The 5,817-nt window shown below is 34.3% G+C and overlaps 1 pseudogene across 1 annotated transcript; it reads right to left on the bottom strand.

Moving 5' to 3' along the window:
• Window positions 1-648: 648 nt before the first annotated feature.
• Window positions 649-2,365, bottom strand: LOC146932460 (berberine bridge enzyme-like 10 pseudogene; annotated as a pseudogene). The gene has a single exon (XR_015007108.1). The product of XR_015007108.1 is annotated as a berberine bridge enzyme-like 10 pseudogene (transcript).
• Between the last annotated feature and the right edge of the window lie 3,452 nt (window positions 2,366-5,817).

The following is a 5,817-nucleotide window of genomic DNA, read 5'->3' as shown; positions in this document are numbered from 1 at the left end:
TTTATAAACCGGAAACTTTTTGTGTATTTATAAACCGAGAATAAGGGAAAAAATACACTGAATAAACCTAAGCTCGACATATATACTAATCAAAATTTCAGAATTTCGAAAAATACATAAAAAACCAGAATTTCAAAATTTCGACATATATACTAATCAGAATATTTTTTATTTTCCAGAATTTTTTCATTATTTTTCATTTTATTAGATTATTTTATTTTTTTAATCATTTTTTATTTTTATTAATTTTTTCAGATTTTTTTTTAATTTTTCCAGAATTTTTAAATTTTTTCAGATTTTTTTAATTTTTTTACGTTTTTTTTTCATTTTTATTAATTTTTCAATTTTCCCGAATTTTTTAATATTTTTATTCAATTTTTTTTATTGATTTTTCATTTTTTCAGATTTTTTTTTAATATTTTTCCAGAATTTTTTCAATTTTTTTCAAGTTCAGGGGGCATTTTGCACATAAGTGTAAAATTTCAAGGGGGTAATTGATCATAACCGTAAACAGTTAACAGAAAAATTGACGGAGGGGGTAAATTGATTAACGTTATGCAATTTCAGGGGGGTAATTGATGTTTCGTTAACTACAGGGGGGTAATTAATGAAACTTACAATTTCGGGGGGGAAATTGCCTATTCACTCGATAAGAATTCGTATAATGCCATTTATTTATTAATTTATTTATTAGGAATTCATACTACATATGACATTTATATCGATCACTCAATATGACTTTTACAATGATCTAGTAGGAATACTTTGTTCATATCTAAAGAAATTCTCAGGATCAACTTTGGTTTTTACACTAACTAGTCTTTCAAAATTTCCTTTGAAAAACTTGCTTCCATATGTTTTGGCAATGTCAAATCTCGTTACATTACTTGGATGATTAGCACCAATATCAGCATCCCTATAATTGAGGAATGCCTCCCTCGGAGAATTCGAAACATAAGGCGTCATAAATTCATAAAACGATCTTGAAAAATTCACATGACGTTCACTAACTTCAGAAGAATCATTAGACCACGAATTAAGGTATTGAATCAAGAACAAGTTTCCTACTCTATGAGGAAACGGTGTTTCTGATGGCAATATCTCTTTCATCTTTCCACCATATGGATTCCATTGCATAAGGAAATTCTCACCTTCAATCATCAATTTCCATATAGATTCTAGAGCTTCTTTAGGAATAGGTTTCTTCACATAATCTGATTTATTTTTTTGATAAATTGGTTGAGGATCCTTTGGTTCTTCCAACAATGCTTCAAGAGGAGTACCAATTGGCTGACCATACCAAAAAAGAGTGGAATTAATCCAAGGCATTGAAAGGCAATCACTTTGGTTCAAACCTAATTCGGGGAATTCCTTACTCATCAAAATTAAAAGTCTTTCAACTTTTCCTAAAAATTGACCAATGAAACTAACTTGCACTACCTTTTTTCCCTCTTGACCAATTTGAACAACATTAGGTTGCACTCTAATGAATAGATCTTTATGCAGTTTTGGTGCAATTGATTGCCATTTGTAAACAACATCAGTTGCACCTTCACTGACATTCCTTTTCACATCGAAAACGATAACCTGTGGAGTTATCGGAACCAATTGAAGTTTCCATGAAAGAATAACACCAAAACTAGCACCACCACCACCTCTTATAGCCCAAAAAAGATCTTCTCCCATTGATTTTCTATCAAGAATATTACCCTTAACATCAACAATTTTTGCATCGATAATATTATCAACAGAAAGACCAAATTTTCTCATCAAATTTCCATACCCACCACCAGAGAAATGACCACCAGCACCTAGAGTAAAGCAGACCCCAGATGGGAAAGCAAGCTTGTTGCTTTTGTTTGCAATGGTATAATAAATCTTACCAAGTGTTGCACCTGATTCAACCCATGCTGTTGATTCTTGTAAATTGACATCAACTGAATTGAGATTAAACAAGTCAAGTATAACAAAAGGCACATCTGATACATATGAAAAACCTTCATAGTCGTGACCGCCACTTCGAATTCTAAGCTGAATGTTGTTGCTTTTGGAACATTTAACTGTTTCTTGGACATGAGAATCGTCTTTTGCAGTTATAATCGCCAAAGGTTTCGGTGTTGTTGCTGTTTTAAATCTCTTATTTTGTATTTTCATGTTGAGGATAGTTGAGAATGAGGCGTTGTTTGGTGTGTAAGTAACTTCAGAGACAAGGGAATGTGAAAGACAATTTAAAAAAAGTTGAATAGGTGATTGTGCTGTTGTTGTTGAATTAGACAAGACAATTGTTAAGGTTGCCATGAGAAAAAACAATTTCCCCATTGTATCCATGGTATAGTAGTAACAATTTGGTTTGCTACTTTATGATGAACTCTTCGTGCAACATTGCACTCTATATATATTTTTATGCAATCCTCTACTTTTCAAACACGAAAGTTGTACGGCATAGAAAATTAAGCATAGAAAATTAATTTATGGTCAAGTCTTTTTTCTTGACTTTTCTCCATAAGCTAGAGTATTTGATTAATAAAAAATGGAAAACAAAAACATTTTCCAAAATAATAATAGAGGAAGTCTCGCCTGGAAAAATTGCATTAAATGGAAATGAAAATAATATATAAAGACAATGCTTGACATCACTTCAGTTTTTCTTCAAAGAACTTGCTGGATTTTTGTTTTTCTAAGTTTGAAGCGTCTATTAACATCTTAAGAGGTTATGCATCAATTAAAAAAGTGTAACGTCAACTTTTAATTAAACCGTAAAAAAGTATTAGCTAGTATACTATTGAATAAGTTGTTTTATCGTAGAAAAACACAAGTTATTGAATATTTCATTAAGTAAAAACACTTAAATGTGTCTCTTAAGCAAGGATGAGAATAGACCAGGTCAGCCTCACGGGCATACTATTAGTTTGTGTGTTTTAATCCATAATCATGATTAGCAAACTCTTAATACTTTAGTTTGTTACTTTTGGATAAGCTTTGCTTTTAGTTAGTTACAAGAGACTTAATCTCTAAGTCATTGTATATATAAATGCTTGTAACTCTTTCATATGTTGAATACAATTTTTCTTTCAATATTTCTCTCTCTCTACAATCATAACAAACTCATCAACACCTTTAACCAACTTCATCTTCTCCATTGAAACCCCAACCCTAGTTTTCTGAAATAGCTTGCGCATCAAGAAACCATTGCTACGCTAATAATTGGCATCTAGAGCTCTGGTTTTTTCATTCCGGGAAACACGAGAGACATTGTGAGGGGTGAATTTTCTGAGAAACACGAGTGAAGTGTGAAGATTCAAAGGTTTCGTGCGAAGCAATCATGGCCAACAATGGAGGTTTTGGTACAAATATACTGGTTCTTGATGGGAAGAATTGGGAAAGGTGGAGTGCATTGATGAGGTCGCTATTTGGCGCACAAGATGTTCTTGAATTGGTTGAGAATGGATATGAAGATCTTGCTGCAAATGCAACCGATGTTCAAAGAGCTGCGTTCATGGAACAGAAGAAGAAAGATTGCAAAGTGTTGTTCTACATCCAACAGAATGTGGATTCTAATCACTTTGAGAAGATCTCAAAGATAACAAGATCCAAAGAGGCTTGGGATATTCTGGCAAAATACTATGAAGGAAGTGACAATGTGAAGCAAGTGAAGCTTCAGTCATTGAGAAGAAAGTATGAGTTGATGCTGATGGAAGATGATCAAAGGATCAGTGATTACATCTCCAAATTACAATTTGTAGTGAACCAGATGAAGGCATGTGGAGAAGAAGTTTCAGATCAGCAAGTTGTGGGTAAGATAATGAGATCTCTCACATCTAAATTTGATTTCATAGTAGTTGCCATACAAGAATCCAAAGATGTAAAAACTCTGAAGATTGAGGAACTTCAATCATCACTTGAAGCTCATGAGATGTTAGTGATTGAAAGAAGTTCAGAAAGAAGTGCTCAACATGCTTTGCAAGCACAAACCATCAAGAAGGATGGAAATGACAAGAATTCAAAGCAAAGAGGAAGAGGAAGATCCAAGAAGGGAAATTGGGGAAAGTCTGATGAAAAGGGTGAAAACTCAAAATCTGGTGCAGCTTCTGGTCAAAATCAGAACAAAAGGAAAGATTTTGATAAGAGAAAGATTCAGTGTTACAACTGCGATAAGTTTGGACACTATGCTGATGAATGTTGGCTCAAGAAAGATGGAAAGAAAAATCAGAAAGGTGAAGAAAAGGCAAACATAGCACAAGATGGTTCAGATTGTGAAGTAGTTTTGCTGATGGCTACTACATGTGAAGGAAATCCACTTTGTGAAGATTGGTACCTTGATTCAGGGTGCTCCAATCATATGACTGGACATAGAGAATGGCTGATTAACTTTGATTCCTCAAGGAAAACAAATGTTAGACTTGCAGACAATAGAAATCTTGAGTCAGAAGGTATTGATGACATTGCTATAAAGATGAAGGATGGAAGAAATGCATTGATAGAGAAGGTGTTACTGGTTCCAGGAATAAAATGCAACCTATTGAGTATTGGGCAACTGAATGAAACGGGATTTTCAGTCACTATGCATGGCAACATCTTGAATCTATATGATAAGCAACATAATCTGATACTGAAGTCAAAGTTAACAAAGAATAGAACCTTTCTGTGCAGCATTCAAAATGCCAAAGATGTGTGTATGTCAGCTGCTTCTGATGAAGGTGTAAACTGGTTATGGCACATGAGGTATGGTCATCTATATTTTAGAAGCTTATCATACTTAAGCACTAAGAATTTAGTATCTGGTTTACCAGTTTTGGATGCAAATAAGAAAACCTGTGAAACATGCTTGAAAGGCAAGCAAAGTAGGCTCCCATTTGTGTCTGAGAAGCCTAAGAGGTCCAAAACTGCTCTAGAGGTTGTTCACTCTGATATTTGTGGCCCATTTGAGGTACCTACAATAGGTGGAAGCAAGTACTTTATCACCTTTGTAGATGAGCATACCAGAATGTTGTGGTTATACACTATAAAGCTAAAGAGTGAAGCTTTAGAAGTGTTCAAGAAATTTAAAGTCTTGACTGAGAAGGAAAGTGGAAAATCAATTAAGACTTTAAGAATAGATGGTGGTGGAGAGTATACCTCTCAGTGCTTTGAAGAATTTTGCAGCAATGAGGGTATATCTCATGAAGTGACATCTCCCTATACTCCTCAACATAATGGCTTGGCAGAGAGAAGAAATAGAACAATCCTTGACATGGCCAGAAGTATGTTGAAACAGAAGAATATGCCTCATATGTTTTGGGGAGAAGCAGTCAGTACAGCTACTTACATTTTGAAAAAATGTCCAACTAAGAAGTTGAAGAACAAAGTGCCAGAAGAAGCATGGAGTGGAAGAAAACCAAGTGTCAAACACTTGAAAGTGTTTGGATCTATCTGCTATAAGCACATTCCAGATGCAAAGAGAAGCAAGTTGGATGATAAAAGTGAGGAAATGATCTTGCTTGGTTATCATTCAACTGGAGCATACAAGTTGTATGATCCAATAAGTAAGAAAGTTCACATTAGAAGGGATGTAATAGTAGATGAGAATGAAGCCTGGAAATGGGAGATTGACACTGAGATTAAGAATGTGAACTCACATTTCTTCACTGAATCATATCAGAGTGAAGCATCTGATGAAGATATGGAGGTAGCTCAACATGATGAAGAGATTGCAGCTGATTCTGAAGTTGATTCTAATAATGATCAAGTCACACCACCAATCCTAAGGCCACAAAGAAACAGGCATATTCCAAGAAGATTGGAAGATTGTGAGACATTGCCTGATAGTGCAGTCAATAA

This window comes from Medicago sativa, chromosome 4 (assembly GCF_051527215.1).
Source record: "Medicago sativa cultivar Bolivia chromosome 4, Bolivia_mono, whole genome shotgun sequence".
NCBI classification, from domain to species: Eukaryota; Viridiplantae; Streptophyta; class Magnoliopsida; order Fabales; family Fabaceae; genus Medicago; species Medicago sativa.
The sequence above is the reverse complement of the archived record's forward strand: the minus strand, read 5'-3'. Positions and strand labels throughout refer to the sequence as shown.